The following is a 22025-nucleotide window of genomic DNA, read 5'->3' as shown; positions in this document are numbered from 1 at the left end:
ACCAGGTAACACAGAAATAGGAGCTCATATCTTTACCTCAGAGCTCACCAGGTAACACAGAAATAGGAGCTCAAAGCTCACCACATAGCTCAGAGCATTTCAAGCTCACAAAATTGCCAAATAGCATGGAGTCAAAACTATGCAGTACTATACAAAAAAAAAAGTAATGTGTTGATTGATTTCTGCTGATCGAGACACAGACTATTACATATAACATTTCATTAGCTATTTGCACTTAATTTTCATTTTTGGCAAACATATTTCATGCCGTCCCTAACAAATATAAAATTGCAAACTCTCAATTTTATCAAGTAAATTAATGATAAGTTTTAGAAGATGTAATTTATTGTTCCTTAGGACCCACATCGTCAGAGACCCACGGGTGATCGCACTACACAACACTACACTTATCACCGGGTGTGTGATGAGTGTAGCGTAGTGTAATGCGATTACCCGAGGGTCTCCGACGATGTAAGACCCAATACTTTTCCAAAACAGCTTTTAATTTTCAGAGATGCTCCACCGCTGACAAATGGTATTTTTTCTCTTCAAAACACAGGAGCAGACGATTTATTATTTTTCTTCATTTACAAAAAATACTTACTATACACCATTACCACCATTGAAAAGTTTGAGCTTCTGATAAGATAAAAACATTAAAAATGATTAACTGCATTCTGAAAAATTTCCCTGGCACTATGTCCTATATGGAATGAGGTACTGTTTATACATTCACCAAATGCAAAATAAATCATTTTATATTATAATTTGTGTTAATCATACACATATACACGATAAAACACCAATTATTGTTAAAATTATGAGTACAATGTATGTGTTGTGCTCTGTCGGCGATGTGGAGCATCTTTAAAATCATGATATAAAATAAGATTAACAATTTTGTAGAATCTAAAAAGTTCTAAGCTAAGTAATATTACACTTATCATCACCTTCTGAAATAAATTAAATGTTAATTTTCGTAATGAGAGAGTCCATCATCCTAATATTACTGCACGTTTACTATCACTGCAAAACAGTGAAACAAATCTTCACTGTTACCATAGATTACACAAGGAGTCTTACATTTTATTGTTTTTGTAACTTTATTTTTAGGCCATTGATATAAATTTTCATTTTTTTGAGAAACTTATTTTTTGTTTCGGAAAATTTAAAGTGGGATTTTAATTAATCAATTAATAGTTAACTACTGATACTTAAAGTTACTTAACCTTTGTAAAAAATATGTATTCATGCAAAAAGTCTAGTCTAAGATTATGACGCTTGCAAAAGCATTTAAAGCTATAACGAAATATAACACAAACAAAATCATTAATTTTTCACCAACATTTCTTCATCGAGTTATCCCCCCTTGGACAATAATGACCAAGATGAAAGCGCACATGTTCACAGTTACACATCACAAGTATATTCTGTCTGCTGTTTACGTACGGATCGGGACGCGTGTTGTAAGTATCAAAAAACATAGAAAATGTCATAATCTTCAATGTACATCTTTCTATATCCTAGCTTTGGAACTCGAAGGCTAAGTTTCCAGTGGACATGCATGATGTTATTTCCTATTCGTAAGATTATTTGTGGGATTTCGCTTCCATTTTTACAAAATAGTGTTTATATTTATGCTAATAATAATAAATCCGAACTACTCCACATTTTACATCCTTTACATCCGTAAATTATTTAATAACACGTGTTTGTCTAGATTTTACAACAGTTCGGCAAATAAAAATAATTGAGTTGCCTCCCTTCCACCATGGTTGTAGGTAGGTATTTAAAGTAAAAAAGTTCTGACTTGCTGGAAAAGGGCTATGTGTGTAATGTGTGAAGCCTATAGCCTTAGGCTTAATATTAAGTTATTAACACAGAATGTGAATAACATTTATTATTCAAGAACATGACATCATATATGACAAGTTGTCTACTAATTTCTATATATTGTGACATGTATTGGCGTACATTGAAAAAACTATTTTATTAATTATTGAGCTTTAATCAGAAATTTGTCAACTGATATGTATACCAACATAACACAGTAAAACTTGTTCTTATAGACCACCAAAAGGTTGAAGTAAAATGATCTTAATGGTCTAACTATTAATGTGCTTGAGGACCCCAAATTGTCCCCAATAAAACAGGTGCTCTTTATACAGAGGTGGTTGCTATGACATGTTTTACTGTATCCTGTAAATTGTCTTAATGTGAAAAAGGAACATTACGAAAATAGTTGACAGAAATTTTTACGAGGCATTTTGTATGTCAAGTGCTTTTTTTGTCAGAAAACAAATATAACATATTATAATAAACTTGATCCTTGCTGGCAGAACAATACAGTTGATTGTTCAGGGTGGAGAGAAAGAATGGCGGTGTTTTGTGCGACAGGGGCAGGGTTACTGGGGGAGCAAAGGACATGCTTAAATCATGATAACATAAAACCTATAGGTAATGTGTATTCTATAGGATTAACCTAGTGCAGAAAGTGATAAAACCACACAAGTTTCTAACAAATGGCTCTCGATCATATTTCCACTTTTTATGGTCCACGCTGAACGGTTATGACACGTTATAGTTATTATGGAGATTTGATATGTAAACTTAACTTGAACTGCCTGCTAAAATGTGAAGCAAAAACAATTTATGAGGGGATTGTTCCAGGTCTACAACACTGTTGAATTATTCACCTGGTGATGTGAGATTTTACGAGCGAGGAGTCTGTCACAGGAACAAAAATTTGCTGTAATCCGTGACCTGTATAGCTGACCTTGTGTGGTTCCTGTCATGTGACTGTCATGTGATGCCACAGCTAATGTAGATGCCCCCATTGATGTGGTCAGCTGAAAGGTGTGCCTTGTTAATGAAGAGAAACAAATTCATAAAGTATTAGTTTATATTTCTAGTGCATTTTTCATGGTTTTTTTTATGTCAAGGCCATAACTCAGTAGTATCTGTAAGCTGATTTGGGCAATAACTCCTAGTAAACGTTCTAGATATTCCTTGAAAATACTTTTGGGTTAGCCAAGTGTGTTATTTATTCACCCAAGTTTGACAATGATGAAAACGTTACTTTAACTTAAGTACTGTAGTATGGATCCCATGAAGTGTAAAGGTTTTTGATATAGTCAATCTCTTAAATTCTAGGTAGCTCAGTCGGTAGAGCATTGATCTGGCTAATGTTCGGGGGTCCTTGGTTCAGTCCTTGGTCTGGTAATCATTTCTCTGATCCTACAGACAAATATGTGAATTGGTGTGTTTTGTGTCCATGTCCTTGAACTTGTGAGTGATCCCAAATTATATAATTATAGTTTGACCTTGAACTATAAAGTGAAAGGTCATTTGAGTGCAAAATTAATTGCTTTTAAGGTAAAAGGGAGAGCTAGTCTGTCAATTTCTGATAAACTCTTGTACTATCGGGGACACTTTTGTCCAACTTGAGCTATTCCTGAGATATTTCTTATCGTTGGCAAGGTCATTAGTCTCGGACCGTTTAAACGGTAATGTAGATCAGTGGCCTGGAGTTAGCTCCCTTTATATCAAACAGAATTTGGTAATTTGCCTTTTCATGTGTTGATTAGAAGCAGCAATGTTTATTGTCCATTCCACAGATAAAATGTGTGCTGTGTGATGATAGGTATGTGTTGGAAGTGGCCGATATGGGGGTCCAAGGGAGGTAACTATGTCATTTGTTTGTTGTTGGCTATCAGCATGTGGTAAACATTTACTGCTGTGAGGTTAAGGCCCCAGACCACACTGTCGTTAGACAGGTATAACACCAACAGATCACTTCATGATCAATTAATAAATCCACCATTTAGATAATATTTGGATGTTTGTCATATATCTCTCAATGCCCTTATCCCCCATCTTAACCCACCTTCCTCTTTCATCCCTTTTTGCCCAGTCCATCAATGCAAACATTTTCAAATGCCTCATTCTTGTGCCCATCGGTATTCTATATTCTTAACTGACCTTACATCCCCTACATCCTCTATTGCTTTGTGCCTTACAATTGGTATAACTTCTACCCCATATAACAAAATGATCTGCCCATCTATCGTAACCACCTGTATGTGGAAGTAAGACATGTGATGTAGATCTGGATTCTATAAATAGACCACCAAAATATTGATCTAGTTCCTGTCATTGATCTCTGGTGCCCTTGGCCTGAGACGACCTCACCACTGACCTTAAATCACCCTGTATAACGACCCCTGCTGCTACTCCATGTTGTTTACATTCCGTGGCCAGTGGCCCAGCATATGTAGTCCTCTTCTGTTGTCCTGGGGATGTATTTACTGCGGGGGTATTCTGTTGTGACTGTCCAATCAATAAGTAATGTTCATGTCTGTACTGGACATCAGAATGTTTATAAAAGTCTCTCCAAGTTTCCAAGCTTGATCTAACACCAAAAGTATGGTTAGATAGAATAGACACGAGTGCTGTAATATTTCTGAAAATTTATGTTATATTAACTTGTGTACACACACTCATCACAAACCCGTACTTCATTATGAAATAACTATGTTCGATATATAAGCATTTAACTGTCTTTGAAATTCTTGGTCCTGTTTTAGCTCAGTATGCAAGTGAACTAGTATTCGAATCACTATATCTATAATGACCGCCCAGAGTACATCATCTTTTAAACACAAAAAAGTGAAGTTGTTTTGCTCTTGATACAAAACAATACCACAGTTATGGCCATGTCAATGCTTTTGTTACCAAATGGATGACCATTGTTATGACCATTGTTATCATTTAAATACATTCTGAACTATGTTTGTTCAGGGATGGTCAACACCTAAAAAACTCTTGTTTTGGTAGGAAGAGAGAGTTGAAGAGGTCATGCCTACCAATACACACTGGTACCATTATTGAAAAGCGGTGTTTCTGCAGATGGTATGGAAATAATGGAAATTATATTTTCCTATTGTAAAATGTACGCTTGTATCTCCAGGAAAAGATATCAATGACAAACTCTCCACAGACCTACATTATTAAAGGACTTTTCATCAAACTTTTTTTCTGTGAAATTTTTATATCAATTGAGGTGTATTTTGAAAATGTCTATGTGTATTAATGCATACTTATGACTTTATCTACTGTCAAATGACTATATCTACAGTCAAATGACTATATATACTGTCAAATGGCTATATCTACTGTCAAATAATCATATCTACTGTCAAATGACTATATATACTGTCAAATGGCTATATCTACTGTCAAATAATCATATCTACTGTCAAATGACTATATATACTGTCAAATGGCTATATCTACTGTCAAATAATCATATCTACTGTCAAATAATCATATCTACTGTCAAATGACTATATATACTGTCAAATGACTATATCTACAGTCAAATGACTATATCTTCTGTCAAATGGCTATATCTACTGTCAAATGACTATATATCTACAGTCAAATGACTATATCTACTGTCATTTAATGACTATATCTACTGTCAAATGACTATATCTACTGTCAAATGACTATATCTACTGTCAAATGACTATATCTACTGTCAAATGACTATATCTACAGTCAAATGACTATTTCTACTGTCAAATGGCTATTTCCACTGTCAAATGACTATATCTACTGTCAAATGACTATATCTACAGTCAAATGACTATATCTACTGTCATTTAATGACTATATCTACTGTCAAATGGCTATATCTACTGTCAAATGACTATATCTGTAGTCAAATGACAATATCTACTGTCAAATGACTATATCTACAGTCAAATGACTATTTCTACTGTCAAATGGCTATATCTACTGTCAAATGATCATATCTACTGTCAAATGACTATATCTACAGTCAAGTAACTATATCTACTGTCAAATGATCATATCTACTGTCAAATGACTATATCTACAGTCAAATTAAACATAATGTCTGATAGAGGTTATACCTTGACCACTGACAGTACCTTTCAGTAGCTGGTAGTTCTGGTTATATTAATATACAGGGTTCTCATCCCACAAGCTGGTGCATTTTTCAACACATGTGAAACGTGTTTGGATTTTATTGGGGTTTTTTTCATTCATTAACTGTCAGATATTTATAGTTTTTTGATGTAATCCATTTGTTGTTCTTTTGTTATGCCGTACACATGTTCTAATGTAATTTGAGAAGGGATTATTGAATTTTAACGTTTAATGTATATGACTAGTTTCCTCTATACGGGATGTGTTGGTGATAATTAATGGAGAGTTCCGTGTCAGAGGAGGTGGGAACGCAACAGCTGGTTAAATTCCGGCATATCTGTAGTCACAATGTTTTCGCTTCTCTGATCTGCTCCTCTGAACCAGACAATGTAATTTGATAAAAGGCTTCCCAAGTGATCTGACAGTTGTATTGTGAATATCTACCGTTCCTCAATGATATTAGGGGGTCATCCCTGGCTATTTATAGCAACAGAAACATTGTATCTGGTCCCTATTATAAAATTTGTCTCCCTTTTGTAGAATTGTAGAAATATGTTGGCTATTATAACCAGGTGTGGCTGAATCACTTTTCTGTCTAATTGGGGAATCTTTGTTGTTGGATCGTTCCTTTAAGTTGAAGGCTCTAATTTGATGATCGGGCTCGGCCTCCATTGACAGCTCGCATTTTCTACATAATTCGGACAGATTGTCACATTCAAAGCCATTAACCAATTGTTAGGTCAATATCTGTAAAACTGGGCCCTTTATTTCTTTAAAACTCGTCCCTTTATTTCTGTAAATCTGGGACCTTTATTTCTGAGCATTTGACATTTTAAAAGTCAGCAGGTATTGGTGAAAATATAGAAGCTTCTTATTTATGAAATCTTTCTTACAACATCATTAATGCAAAGCATCTGCTCATCTGTGATGAACATAAATTAAACAGAATATTTTGCTTTACATTTACCTGTAGACAGATAGTAGACACCAATGAACAAATAAATGGTTTTAGTACAGAGCTTACTGTTTAAGACAATAATAGTATAGACTCTGTAACCAATGTAAAGGTTGCTAATTACTAGAAAACAAACTTAAGGCTATATCTTGCACATTTCCCAGTTTATTGGTAGTTACCTCCCTTGACATAATGTAGTAAACAAACTTAAGGCTATATCTAACACATTCGGTTCCCCAGTTCATTGGTAGTTACCTCCCTTGACATACTGTAGTAAACAAACTTAAGGCTATATCTTACACATTCCCCCAGTAAATGGGTAGTTACCTCCCTTGGCATACTGTAATTAACCATGCTTGATCATCGCCATGAAAAACAATTACCATTCTATATTTACTTGTGTACAATCGACAGGGAAGTAATTAGTAAGGTGAAGGTTAATAGGTGTAATACTTATAAAATTCCCTTCCATTCTCGTAACTGAGGTTGCATAATTAGAAGATATTGTACATGAGTGGCTAGCTATATATATGTAATATGAAATTTATAAAACCAATTCACTAATTTGATATGCCACGAGTGAACCTTTAAGCGAGTCGCACTTCAGATTATTTAACTAGTTTGATAAATATTAATATCACATAGCTACAAGTGTAAGATTCTGTTTCTCGCATAACTTTTATTACTGGAATTATAAATAAAACTTTAAGATTTGTCTCTATATAAAACAGTAGAAATCAGACTCAGATATAACGTTTCTGTCTACAGAGTCAATAATGTCACAATATATTGATTATAGACAAAACTACTTTGTCTTACAATATTATGGCATGGCCATAAAATTTGAATTCTACATTAGAGATATAACTAAAACATTTATATCTTCTTTAGGTAGTATGTTTTAAACTAGATTCAGGTGTAATAGTTTGAACAACATTCTCACTGTTTTTGAGAAATTTCAATTTAATTCAGTTTTAAATTAAATCTCACATAATGATAAAATGATACCTGAATTAACGTATAATCCATATAAATACAGTAAATTAAGGGCAACAGGTAAAAATAGAAACCTACTTATTCATGAAAGTTTTATTATCGATGATAGACTTAGAGAATAACACGCTCTGTGAGTGAGACGAATGGATTACGGCAATTGATAACGACCAGTCGCGCTTGACAATTTAAACCTACATTTATTTCAGTTCAGTCCTAATATGATGGACTAATGCATATTTGTAATTTTGATTAAAGCGGATGTTTGTTTTTTACATGAAAGAATTTGATGTAAGTATATAAGGTACCATATATATACACCATGTTTTTATATTTACCTATCATTTAGTGACGATATTGAGCACTTCAGCCTGAGGAGATTGTGGTCACGATCATACGACTGGCGTTACGAACATCAATATATTACGAATTATCTGGTACTCTGACACACGTTATAACTATTTTCATGCTCAGGTATTTCGCTATATAATCATCTTTTTCTTTTCTTTTTTTTTCAAACATGCATACTTATTAAATAAAATTTGAATATGCCATGCATATACATTCAAAAGATCTTGTAATTCTAGAGATTAAATGAGGGATTATCTATCTTAGAGACAAGACTGTGATCCTTTTGGTCTAGTAACATGTTGTTTTCAGATGAAATAATGTGATTGGTGACAGAGGTCATAATTTACATGTACTTAAAATATTAATACCTCTGCTACTAATTTAGGAACTCTGGCTAAAATCTAGACTGGCCGCCCAACCCTAAGCTATTAATCAGAATTTCTCAGATCTATGCCCCTAGTTTGAACAATTATAGTTTGGTTTGTTTAGTTTTACGTCCTATTAACAGCCAGGGTCATGTAAGGACGCAAAAATAATAAAGAAAAAGCGTCAGTTTGAATATTTCTAGAGACTGGTGTTTAGCTAGAACTATAAAAGTGGCAAGGTCGTTTGTTGTGGTCAAGCGGTGAAGCAGTACAAATTTTTCACTACTAGTTCTTTAACTTTAGGTCTCAAAAATTGAAATATATAAACAAGCAAGGGGTAGTGACCAGGTGGAACACATAATACAGTAGTTTGATGGGTTTTCACTGGGTACTCCCATCTTTCTTCCATCACCAAAACCTGACCTTGGTTGTTAAAAGGACATAGAAACCAAACTTCCTTTCCTGGTATATTAATTTCTACATCCTAATTAATACAGAGACCTGCCCCTCATGTCCCCTGGCCGAGACACACCAAAGCCTATAAAAATGGTAGTTTCTGCTGCTGCTTAGCGCTCAGCAAAGGGGAGTGGGACGACTGGTTTGCCCGTTGTCAGTATAATGTGACCGGGTGGGATGTGTTGCTTGGTGTCTTCGGCGGCATGCTTCAGTGATATAGCACTAAAAAAGGCACTAAAAAAAAGGCAAAAATTTCCACAGTATACAAAAAAGACACTAACAGACACAACATGAATTTACCACAGTCTCCCAAAACACGCACCTCGCACAACATACACGCAACACACCACATGGGAGGCCGTCCTTATGTGACCATATCTGTTAAATAGGACGTTAAAATAATCAAACAAACAAACAAACTTCTCACACCAGGGTACAGCTCATATATATATATATATGCAGACTTTACAGGTAGGATCTGGACATTTTGAAATCCTAGTAAAACTGTTCTATTATAAAGTCAAAGACTTCCATGTATTCATTGAATAGGAATTTGTATAGTGCATTATAATGATAAATTAGTCATTTATTTGTGAGAACTTTTCAGTCACGGACTCTGCATATGAAGCCGCTGGTTAACTATAACTTTAGCTAATTGATGTGCATCTTGTTTTTCTATGGTATCTGGTTGTGCCATCTTCTATGAAATCTATGGAAAAAATTGTACGGAATTTTATGCCAGCAGGCATTTAGGCGACTTTTGAAAGCATTCACTAAGGTTGGAGTTTTTACTGAGTAGAGGGAAGTTCCACAAATCCATCCAGAGTTTTATTACAATTTTATTGCATTATTTTGGACAACATTTATGATTATTATAAACATGGATATGTTTCTCTAGATAACAATGAGTATGATATTTATTATAAGATTTCAATTATCATAAATATGAGACATTGAATATTGTGTACTTGAAAATATGTTATAAGTTTGAAATGCTAGATATAACGTTTAATTGAGGATAATTTGATGGTACATGTATATAAAAATACTTTGATGTAACATATCCTTTATTATTATAAGTAATCAACAACCCGATTTAAATGATATTTACGTATTTTACGTATTAGACACCTCAGTATTATCAATATTTATTATAAGTATGCAACACCTCGATGTAATTGATATATGATAACCAGTTGACCTGGTCAGTCTTTGACCACAATGGTCAGACAGATTTGTATATATGTTGACCTGCTCAGCCCTTTTACATGTTGTTAACGACATATTCAATACAAGTAATTATCAGCGGTCCATCACCAAAGCTAGCGGCTCACACATTCCTGCCCAGGGCTGCGAGGTCTTGTGGTAAAGGTAATAATTGACATCCCTAGTAACATATTCCATGTTTGTCAGGAGGACAGTCCTACCATGATGATTTATCGTTTTGTTGTGACGTGTCGCCAGGGGCCCTCCGGCTAATACACATTCCTTGGCCTGCGGTTTATATGTCTCACAGAAATTTACCTTCCATCTTCGTCATCTTTTACGTCATCACTTGTTTTGCAGTTTGCAATATTCCTTCCATGAATCAGGTTCCAGTATGGGGCCAAAAGCGTTTAAGAGTTGTCTCCCCTTGACCAAGGTTTTAAAGGTTTTAAAGGGACCAACAGGGAAGAGTTCTATAGTTTGGGCCCAAAGAGTTCTAAGTGTTGAAGTTTAGGAAAGGACACAAAGTGCTTTAGAAGATGTTGTTTTATGTATCATTTATCGGTAACCTTGCATGGACGAAGAACAATTTCTAGGTTGTTAAAATCATATCCAAGAAATGTATAAGAAAGCTACCGTCTGGTGAGAGTAATGAAACGGAGATTCTCACGACCAGCATTTGTCGTGACGTTGTAGATATATCGAAGATTTCTGTGGGAAGATTTGTTTATATATCTGGATTGACAGTAAAGTCACAAATGTGATTATGTAATATAAAGATTTTTTTTTACAAACCCAAAATTTTTCCTAACAGCAATTAATCCTTCGTCACAGTACATATAAACCAAGGTGGAGACTATCAAATGCATTCCACAAACTTTTATTGATGTTCATAAGTCTTTTGAACTATCAAGAATGATGTAATATATACCTCAGAATTTAGTCTGCAGAGTTCTAGGCCTGATGTAATAGTAAATGGTACCATATAAGACTTTGGGTTTGTTCCCATAGCAGAGGACTTCAATTTCAGAGGTGTATTACATCAGTATGACCAGGCTCCGATTTCTCTATACAAAAGTACCGACTTAAGTCAAAACTGTTTTTGACTTAAGTTTGTTTCGAGAAATCGGGGCCAGATGATGGACTAGCTTATAATATCTGTGTCAGTATGATCAGAGGAGGGACTAGCTTGTAGTATCTGTGTCAGTATGATCAGAGGAGGGACCAGCTTGTAATATCTGTGTCAGTATGATCAGAGGAGGGACTAGCTTGTAATATATGTGTCAGTATGATCAGAGGAGGGACCAGCTTGTAATATCTGTGTCAGTATGACCAGAGGGGGGACCAGCTTGTAATATCTGTGTAAGTATGATCAGAGGAGGGACCAGCTTGTAATATCTGTGTCAGTATGACCAAAGGGGGGACTAGCTTGTAATATCTGTGTCAGTATGACCAGAGGGGGGACTAGCTTGTAATATCTTTGTCAGTATGACCAGAGGGGGGACTAGCTTGTAATATCTGTGTCAGTATGATCAGAGGAGGGACCAGCTTGTAATATCTGTGTCAGTATGATCAGAGGAGGGACCAGCTTGTAATATCTGTCAGTATGACCAGAGGAGGGACCAGTTTGTAATGTCTGTGTCAGTATGATCAGTGGAGGGACCAGCTTGTAATATCTGTGTCAGTATGATCAGAGGGGGGACCAGCTTGTAATATCTGTGTCAGTATGATCAGAGGAGGGACCAGCTTGTAATATCTGTGTAAGTATGATCAGAGGAGGGACCAGCTTGTAATATCTGTGTCAGTATGATCAGAGGAGGGACCAGCTTGTAATATCTGTGTCAGTATGACCAGAGGGGGGACCAGCTTGTAATATCTGTGTAAGTATGATCAGAGGAGGGACTAGCTTGTAATATATGTGTCAGTATGATCAGAGGAGGGACCAGCTTGTAATATCTGTATCAGTATGACCAGAGGGGGGACCAGCTTGTAATATCTGTGTCAGTATGACCAGAGGTGGAACTAGCTTGTAATATCTGTGTCAGTATGATCAGAGGAGGGACCAGCTTGTAATATCTGTGTCAGTATGACCAGAGGGGGGACTAGCTTGTAATATCTGTGTCAGTATGATCAGAGGGGGGACCAGCTTGTAATATCTGTGTCAGTATGACCAGAGGGGGGACTAGCTTGTAATATCTGTGTCAGTATGATCAGAGGAGGGACCAGCTTGTAATATCTGTGTCAGTATGATCAGAGGAGGGACCAGCTTGTAATATCTGTCAGTATGACCAGAGGAGGGACCAGTTTGTAATGTCTGTGTCAGTATGATCAGAGGGGGGACTAGCTTGTAATATCTGTGTCAGTATGATCAGAGGAGGGACTAGCTTGTAATATCTGTGTCAGTATGATCAGAGGAGGGACTAGCTTGTAATATATGTGTTAGTATGATCAGAGGAGGGACCAGCTTGTAATATCTGTATCAGTATGACCAGAGGGGGGACCAGCTTGTAATATCTGTGTCAGTATGATCAGAGGAGGGACCAGCTTGTAATATCTGTGTAAGTATGATCAGAGGAGGGACTAGCTTGTAATATATGTGTCAGTATGATCAGAGGAGGGACCAGCTTGTAATATCTGTATCAGTATGACCAGAGGGGGGACCAGCTTGTAATATCTGTGTCAGTATGACCAGAGGGGGGACTAGCTTGTAATATCTGTGTCAGTATGATCAGAGGAGGGACCAGCTTGTAATATCTGTGTCAGTATGATCAGAGGAGGGACCAGCTTGTAATATCTGTCAGTATGACCAGATGACGGACCAGTTTGTAATGTCTGTGTCAGTATGATCAGTGGAGGGACCAGCTTGTAATATCTGTGTCAGTATGATCAGAGGGGAGACCAGCTTGTAATATCTGTGTCAGTATGATCAGAGGGGGGACCAGCTTGTAATATCTGTGTCAGTATGATCAGAGGAGGAACTAGCTTGTAATATCTGTGTCAGTATGATCAGTGAAGGGACTAGCTTGTAATATATGTGTCAGTATGACCAGAGGAGAGACCAGCTTGTAATATCTGTATCAGTATGATCAGAGGAGGGACCAGTTTGTAATGTCTGTGTCAGTATGACCAGAGGGGGACCAGCTTGTAATATCTGTGTCAGTATGATCAGAGGAGGGACCAGCTTGTAATATCTGTGTCAGTATGATCAGAGGGGGGACTAGCTTGTAATATCTGTGTCAGTATGACCAGAGGGGGGACCAGCTTGTAATATCTGTGTCAGTATGATCAGAGGAGGGACCAGCTTGTAATATCTGTGTTTGACAGTTCAATAAGACAGCACTATAAATCTTAATCTTGTACTTGGTGGAGGTTGTCGTTTGTGACTATAGTAACATGACTAAATAACTTAACTTAATCAAAGGTTTTAGAGAAATTCAATGCTAAAATTGAACATAGGAGAACTGTCATGAAAAGAAAATTTGATGTTAGGAAGTGTATGTGTACTTGAGTTGGAAGTCTTAGCATACAGTCTTTCTAATATATGTTGAATTTAAAGGTTGGGAATAGAATAAGCTTAGTATACTATAATGATAATGACCATTTTGGTTTTAATTGATCCTGCGATTATACCTGAGGGAGATATTGATGTTTCTTGATCAAAAGTTTAAATGTGGAGTGGATTCACGAAATGATACCATTCTGAATGACTCCCATGGGCCTGGTGCTGACAGGGCTGGGAAACAACTGCTGTTCCCTTAACTGATCCTATGTAGACACTGATCCAGTGGTCAGTACAGTGGTCAGTGCAGTGGTCAATACAGGGATTTTTCCCTAATCCCCTGTGATAACAGAGCCTCCTGTTAGGTGGCCATGGGTGTTTGTCTGCATCTTCCCAAGACATCCTGTGTCCAGGAACGGTGACCTTCAGGTGTCCAAAAAGTCCTTGACCAATATAATCGGCTTAATAGGCTGCAGAAGTGACCACTTACCGTATTCCACCGCAAATAAGACCCCTCCCGCAAATAAGACCCCCCACCTATTTTGACACATTTTCAGACTTAGGGGGGATGTCTGCAAATAAGACCCCCACCTATTTTCCAGTTTACTGGATGATGGATTTGAGCAATGGAGTAATTAAAAATATCACCAAAATGACTTTGTATCGGAACTTTTTTTTGTTATATTTGTGAACGTAACGTACCTGTAGTTCACGATCAGTTGGAGAAACCATGCTTTACTTTTCGGCCGCCATGTTTTGTTTACGCAGTCAGTATAATATGATTAGCCGCAAAGTTTCGTATTTTACTCTGGATACAAAAATACTTGCTACGATGTTTTAATGCAGTTAATACTTGGATTAATATCTGAAATATTATCAAAAACTATCGTCGTATCAATAGCAATACCGATCAAATTCCCAAACACGACCCGGTGTGAAAATGTGAAAGTATGGCTTCAACCCGGCGCCATTTTCCTACACGTGTGTACGATGTTACAAACAACTGCATCAGTGCATGTCGGCACGTTGAAGTTAAATCACGATCGTTTGCTCATTTGACTGAGACAAATGTACGTAAATTCTTCTGTCTATGAATAAATTTGATATGTAAACGTTTGCAGTGAATTTTTAAATAGGCCTGAGTCTGAACGGCGATCGTCCTTCCGATTCACGGCGATTGATTCACGTGTTTACTAAGACGGAGATGTAGTTGTGATCGTAAACAGTAACCTAATTTGAATATTTTAAAATAACAAAATGATTACTAAACCTTCTAGATTAAAATGACATTGCTTATGATGCTGTTTCTTCGTTTTGATTCATTGGTGAATGTCCGCGTGACTCTTGCAAAAATGTGCGTTTCCTTTCAGACTTACGTTACAACTGCCCTAATATTGTTTAACAAATTATATTTTAATTTGTCATAACATTTGATTTAATTTTACTCATGCGTCTTCATTATTATTATAAATACTTGAACATCTTGCTATTACCCATCTGTCATACGACTGTTACAACAATAACAGGATATTAAAAAATCCAAGATGGCGACCTCATAGATCGATGTTATCAGGCGGGTTGTCCGCAAATAAGACCCCCCACCACTTTTGACCTTTATTTATTCTCTGGGAGGGGGGTCTTATTTGCGGTGAAATACCACTTACATCAGAAAAAACAGACCGCAATTGGCAAACCTTAATCCTAGTCTGGGTTAGTATTTAACATGTAATTTCAAAAGTAATTATATATTCATACTTAGCACCAATCTTAGCATAGGTAAGGAGTCTATGTATATGTATGTAAGTAAGTATAGCGTTTGATCTGGTGTAGAATTATTCGTAATCCCAGTTATCTCCCTTGAGTTAATTGCCCGTATAATGTGTCTATCAACACTTTGACTATAATGGTCATTGGTCTTAGCACTTCTTACTGAACAGTAGCCAGACTGTACCAGATAGAAATGGAAGGAATCCTTTATATCAATAATTAGGACATATTAGCAGATTATATCCATGTGTAGCAGGATTGGACTGGGTCGATCATCGGTGACCAGGTAGCTCAGTTGGTAGAGCACTCGGCTAGTGTTCGGAGGGTCCCGGGTTTGAATCCTGGTCTTGCCGCTACATTTCCTCCTCTCCTGTTAGAAAATTGGCGCCCAACTAAATAACCTATGGTGGTGGTTTTTTGAAGGGTCTTGTATGTCTTCGAGGGAGAAGACTTCGAGAAAGGAGGGAGGAGTGTAGCGGGATTGGACTGGGTCGGTCATTAGTGACCAGGTAGCTCAGTTGGTAGAGCACTTGGCTAGTGTTCAGAGGGTCCCGGGTTCGAATCCCTGTCTGGCCACTACATTTTCTCCTCTCCTGTTACATATGAATAATTGGTATGTATCATATGTAGCAGGAACTTAATGTAACCATATTGTAGTAGAGCTTAACTCATTTGCCCCTGAAATTGCATAATGCACAGTTTCAGCCTTTGATTGGAAGAATTTAAATGTGTCTCCAAGGGTGGATTATTGATGTATACTTACAATTATCAAGTTAGAAGTGGAAGGGAACTTTTTATCAATAACTTATTGGTCAAAAGGATTATCATTAGTGGAATAATCTGAGTACATGTGTACCTGGACAAATTTTATCTTCAAAACTTTAATGTTGGTTATGTCATAAGTCGGGATCCTAAGTAGATTGTCAAGCTAATTATGTAATGATGTGTAACGTAAGTACAGTGGTCAGCCTTGGGACAGGTCAGGGGGTCATACTGACCACTGGTTTATCTGTGATATCATACCCCACCAAGTCCTTGTAAGCCTTTCTGCACACATTGGCACTAGGTCAAACTTCCCTACCTGCTCGCCATTGTAAACCTTACCATTGTCGTATCTTCCTAAGGACTGGTCCTTTGATGGCACGGAAATTTGATCAATCTTTCTCTGAGTAGGAATGCAGATCCATTTTTCCATTGATGGCCTTGGGGAGAGGGGGGTCGCCTACCCCTATACATGGGGGCGGAGTAATCCCTTGCTTCCTGTGGTGGGCTGATAAATACCTTATTTAAATTAAATCTTCATTTTAAATAAACTATTGACTCGGCTGGGTTAGTGTAGCAAGACTGTTGCATAACCAATACCGTCTTTGGAAAGGTCAAGTCGGAAAGGTCAAGTCGGCATAGCCAGTCGGAAAGTTCGGAAAGGTCAACTGTAAGGTTCGGAGGAGAATAGGGGAGACCAGACCCATTTATACAGTTTTATTGCTATCTGATAATGAATTTGTTGTTATGGAACTGGTGTTGAGATTAATGTTTAATGACAATGAAATTCTTTACAACAATGTCCTTCTTAGGATTGAATTTTAAAATGGCTGTTATATTCTTTGTAGACGGTTTTTGTATGGTTGTCCAACTGCTGGTGTATTTTGTTTGATTCTCTGTAGAAAGTTTGTGGCTGACGATCAAAACAAGCTTAGTGTTGAGATCAAAGCCATTTACCTTTAAAGATGAACCCATCCTCTCCACAAAGATAAAATCTTTTGTGGAGATAAAGTCATCAGGTGATATTTCATTGTTTGACATCAATTGTTCTGTAAATAAGGTAAAAAAAAGATTAACGTTGATTTTTATTTTAGGATATTGTATTAACAATGTGCAGGTGTAAATATTTATAGCTACATGGATTAGAATGGGTTGGAGAACAGGTATCTCAATATGATTAGAGCTTTGGTTGTTGTGTCTTATAATTTTGAGGTGAAATCTTAGTGAAAGGCAGTCAGAGTGCCCGTAGGACTTGACTTATTCCAGATCCAGTTTTTCATGTGGTTAGGTTATACTCTGTACTTGAATCACATTTTAACCAAAATTTTCTAATCTTGACAATTCTGATGTACCCATTCCACTTTCCATCCTCCAATTTAAAGGGTGGTTGTAATCACAGGGTATGTACTCCAACTATGTCTGAAGTTTAGCAAGACCAGACATTTTGAAACATCATGTCACACCACCACAAGTTTCTCAATGTGGTACATCTAATATAATTGGATGAATAGGAAATGAAATGTTTACTAACCAAACTGGTTCTTCACCTTTCGAACAAATTAATCCAGATTTTAAAACATAATCATAGTTTCCCAACAAAATAGCTTTGTACTATGTGAGACATAATTGTTATTAACATTAATTATTGGTATCCTTTTCTTAGTGTCTGAGATGGTATGTTTTCTGACTTACTAAATGTTTGTCACAAAATCAACAAATCCTGTGAGTAAATATTGAGATAAAAACTACGACCAGGGTACGACTCAATAATTATCAAAATCATAAACTTCCGTACATTTATCGTAATATATAGTCCTGTTCAAGTGAATGTTTACCAATTAGGGCAAGAAACTTTATCTTCTATATTTAGCAAAAAGGTCACAATAAAATGGGAAAGCAAAAGTTTGAATAACCTTTAGTTTAATCTGTGGTTGTTAGGCATCGAGATGGTCATTGACTCTGTTTGATTACACTGCATGTGTGTCAAGTCGTCAACCTGAGATCTACGACCTTGTTCAAGGTATCAAGAGTAATAGGTACATGTGTACTTCTCATATAGTCACTTATAGTCAAACTCTCACCCATCGCATCAAATTTCAAAAGTAAATGTGAAGTTAGCGAGGCTTATAGAAGTATCGCTGTTTGAATTTCATCAAAATTTTGTGATATTGAAATTCCCTTTCTCCCAGAATGCTTTTAAAAATGGGATTTGTTTAATTCAGTATGATAAATCTTTCAATTCATCTTAAATATCATGCATGTAATTGAATGATGTCAGCTGTATGACATGAAAAGTATTATTATATCATTTTTATTTTACAAAAAATTATAATCTTTAATTATCAACGAATATCTTGCTTCTTGACTTCAGCAACTTGCAAACTTTTCAGCCAAGAATTAAAAATTTTCAGGAGTTGGACTATACATTAACAGAAAATATTTGTTATATCAAACATCATTCAACTATTGATTTGGCCATGCTGTTGTATTGGCCTAACCCAATATGACCTCGATGTCAGCTGATCATCAGCTGATTTGACCACAGTAAGGCAGATTAATGGGTCATCCAAAGGAACTACTTTCTTATTGTCAATCACAAGGGGGAGGAGCTAAGGTACTTTAGTACACATGTTCTCAGCGGGGTTTTTTTCTGAGAAGTTCTGAAAATATTACACTTAATCATTGATGTGTCAGTTTTATTCCTACATTTGATATAGCAATGATTTACATGTACTTATATTTGAAAATTGGATTGTAATAAACTTTGAACAGCAAGATTGTAACATATAGCATCTCATTGAAATAAGTATCCAGCTATATTCTTTTTTCTTTTTTTATCTTTTTTAGGGCAAAGATTTTGTCTTTTTGAGATTGTATTGATAGCATTTCCTTTATATTGTTTCTCCTCACTGTACATATCAGTTAATTACCAGGTTAGATCCTTATGTTAAATCCTTATAAGAACCGCTGAGTCCGAGTGGTTTAGGTACGGTGTTCTCATATATTACCACTAACCCTCCACCTCTAGATTTCAGGTTCAAATTCTTTGTAAAGCAGTTGCCACTAGGGCCCAGTATCATGAACATATTTCTGAACTTTAAGGAATCCCTTACCTTTAAGTTCTCTGAAGAAAAGCATTAGAAATTTTAATGAAGGTTCCTTACTAAGATTTTCCCTTAAATTTTAAGTTAAGGAATGTTCATGAAACTGGGCCCACATATGGGCCTAAAGATGATGGTTTTTCTCTTTTAAGTTAAGGAATGTTCATGAAACTGGGCCCACATATGGGCCTAAAGATGATGGTTTTTCTCTGGGTACTCCAGCTTTCCTTCACTTAAAAATGGTAATTGTCCTTAAATGATCCTGACTGTTGGTATAAATTAATTAAAAGTAAGATAAAACAATATCACACTCCTTACAGGAAAACTTCAATCGGCTTATAAGTTTAATGATGGAAAGAAATTGTGTGTGAGTGTTTTTTGAGTGACATCTCCGCATTGGGTTATTGAGCAAAACAGAAAAGGGAGCGGTGGCAATCAGCTCTAGGTTAACAATTAGTACTAGAACATGCACATGGTGCAATAGCTGCATAGTGGTGCATCTGGTACGAGTGAACCGCTGAAACCCTAACACATATACCAGATGGAGGCTGAGATGATAACACTGGATCAGACAACTGATACGTTCATTTAAAGTCCTTCTTTATTAGGGACTTCTGTTTTACGATTCCGCACCAATTTGTGATTATCGAAGTCACTCAACCGTGTGTGTTTTTTTGTTGTCATGCATGGTGATCACTTCAGTTAGCACCATGGATTTTGCTGTTACAAGATTTGTCTGTGCATGACTTCAAATGATGCTTGTACTTGCTGTAACATAACATTTTCACCATCACATTACATAATAATGTACGTTATTTGTTTCGTACGAAACTCAGATACAATTACTTCTGTACCTGGGTTAATAATTTGCTTCTTCCTGTTGCCATCTTTAAAACCTATTTCTTCCTTTTATTTTTCCATTATTATCAGACCTATTATTGCACACAGAATTAAAACTTGACAAGATTTGGGATGAGGACCCAACATGGTGTCTGCTTCGACCTTGGGTGGCCATTTTGATCTAAAGGAATCTAAAGTTACATAACAGCTTAAAAATACTCAACCTCTTCAAAAAAAACCTCAGTATTGTAATTTGGATAGTAATTTAATTAGAGCTGTTTTAAATAGCCATGCAAAGTAAAGATAAAATTCACAGAAAACCTTATCTGTAAGAGCTTAACATCTGCAGCAAATCAACAGTTTCGTGTGTTAGTAACTACAGTTTAAATTCTCACTTTAATTTTAATTTATTTCTTTAGTTAAGTTCACTATTTGATTTTTAAATTCCTTCTTTTTGCCTTTTGATGTGCACTTTTACAAAAGTAAAATTAGATTTGCGTTTTTAATTTTATGGTAACGCTGAATGTTTCATGCGTTGTGAGGCGTTTAGCATATAGGGGACATGTGTTTGTGGTGGGGATGACCCTAGTACTGTACCACGGAGTCTAAAATACATCATTTATACATGCACAGATGTAAAAGTGTAAGAATTAAATCAGAGAAAGTGATAATTATTTTGACTAATCTATTGATTAAGTTAAAACAACAATGGCTGGGCCCAGATGACCGAGGTGGAGACAGAATGGTGCCAAGCATCGTATCGCTATATCATATCCTACAATATCATAGTGTATTCCCAGCCTCTGTGTATTCCCTCCCTAGTCTGGGAGGAGACAGGAGGGTCAGGCCTGGTCGTAAACAATAGTGTGTACCGAGGGGACCGAGTTACCTTTAGTGTGGGTGCACATCTAATCCTAACCTGCCTCACGGGTCAACTGGTCCGATGGTACAGGTAATTACGGGTGTGTGAAACTGTACCCCCACACACTTCCTACATGCCGTTTTTTATCTCCCTTGGCGGGTCACGGATCACGACCCTAATTCATTGTCAAGAGCCGAGTCATCATCTTACATACATGCAATGAGATACGACAAAGAAATTATAGGCATTAGAGAGTTCCACCCCTTCTCAGTCCCGAGTATCGAATAGAGTCGAACATCTCGCGTGTGAATCGTCCTCAAAAGACAAACACTCTCTTGTCTAACTCGCAAATACTTCTCATGGGCTTAATTACATTAGGTATGTTTATATTTCATTGTTATATAAGGTGGATACTTATGACCCTGGTCATATGCACTTTAATATAGTACGATTGTTCAGTTAGATTTTCATTGATGACGATAGCTTCACAAGTATTTATTTGAACAAATAACAAGAAAAATATTCTGAACAAAGATATAAGATAAATAAATCTTCTTCAACAAACATCAATAAGGTCCTTTTAGGGCCTCAAAAATCCCGTAACATTAATTGATACTCTGTAACAGACGCTTAGTTTGTCTGTGCAGCTGAAGTTGTCTGTGCACCAAGCTCTGAGGTCCTTGTCTGTCAATAAGTACAGTTAATAGCGATAATATTTTACATCTTTAAATATGTATGATTCAATGTTTATTTATAACAAGGCATTCATTCGGTATATATATATAAATCTAGATATCGTTCCAGTCGGCAGAAATCACAGGATATGTATGGTCCCAGAACACGATTTAATGGCCTTCAAACATAGGTACAAACTGTACAACAATGACTTCAAATTAATAAATTGTAGAGAAAA

At 36.4% G+C, this 22025-nt stretch overlaps 1 long non-coding RNA gene across 1 annotated transcript in view; it reads left to right on the top strand.

Moving 5' to 3' along the window:
* The first annotated feature begins 1364 nt into the window (after window positions 1–1364).
* Window positions 1365–22025, top strand: part of LOC138324897 (uncharacterized) — a 59507-nt gene continuing 38846 nt past the window's right edge. Inside the window, exon 1 of the long non-coding RNA XR_011208700.1 lies at window positions 1365–1466. This is a non-coding gene — a long non-coding RNA (uncharacterized lncRNA). The remainder of the gene's footprint in view (window positions 1467–22025) is intronic.

This window comes from Argopecten irradians, chromosome 6 (genome assembly GCF_041381155.1).
Source record: "Argopecten irradians isolate NY chromosome 6, Ai_NY, whole genome shotgun sequence".
Classification (NCBI taxonomy): domain Eukaryota; kingdom Metazoa; phylum Mollusca; class Bivalvia; order Pectinida; family Pectinidae; genus Argopecten; species Argopecten irradians.
This window is presented reverse-complemented; position numbering and strand designations above follow the sequence as displayed.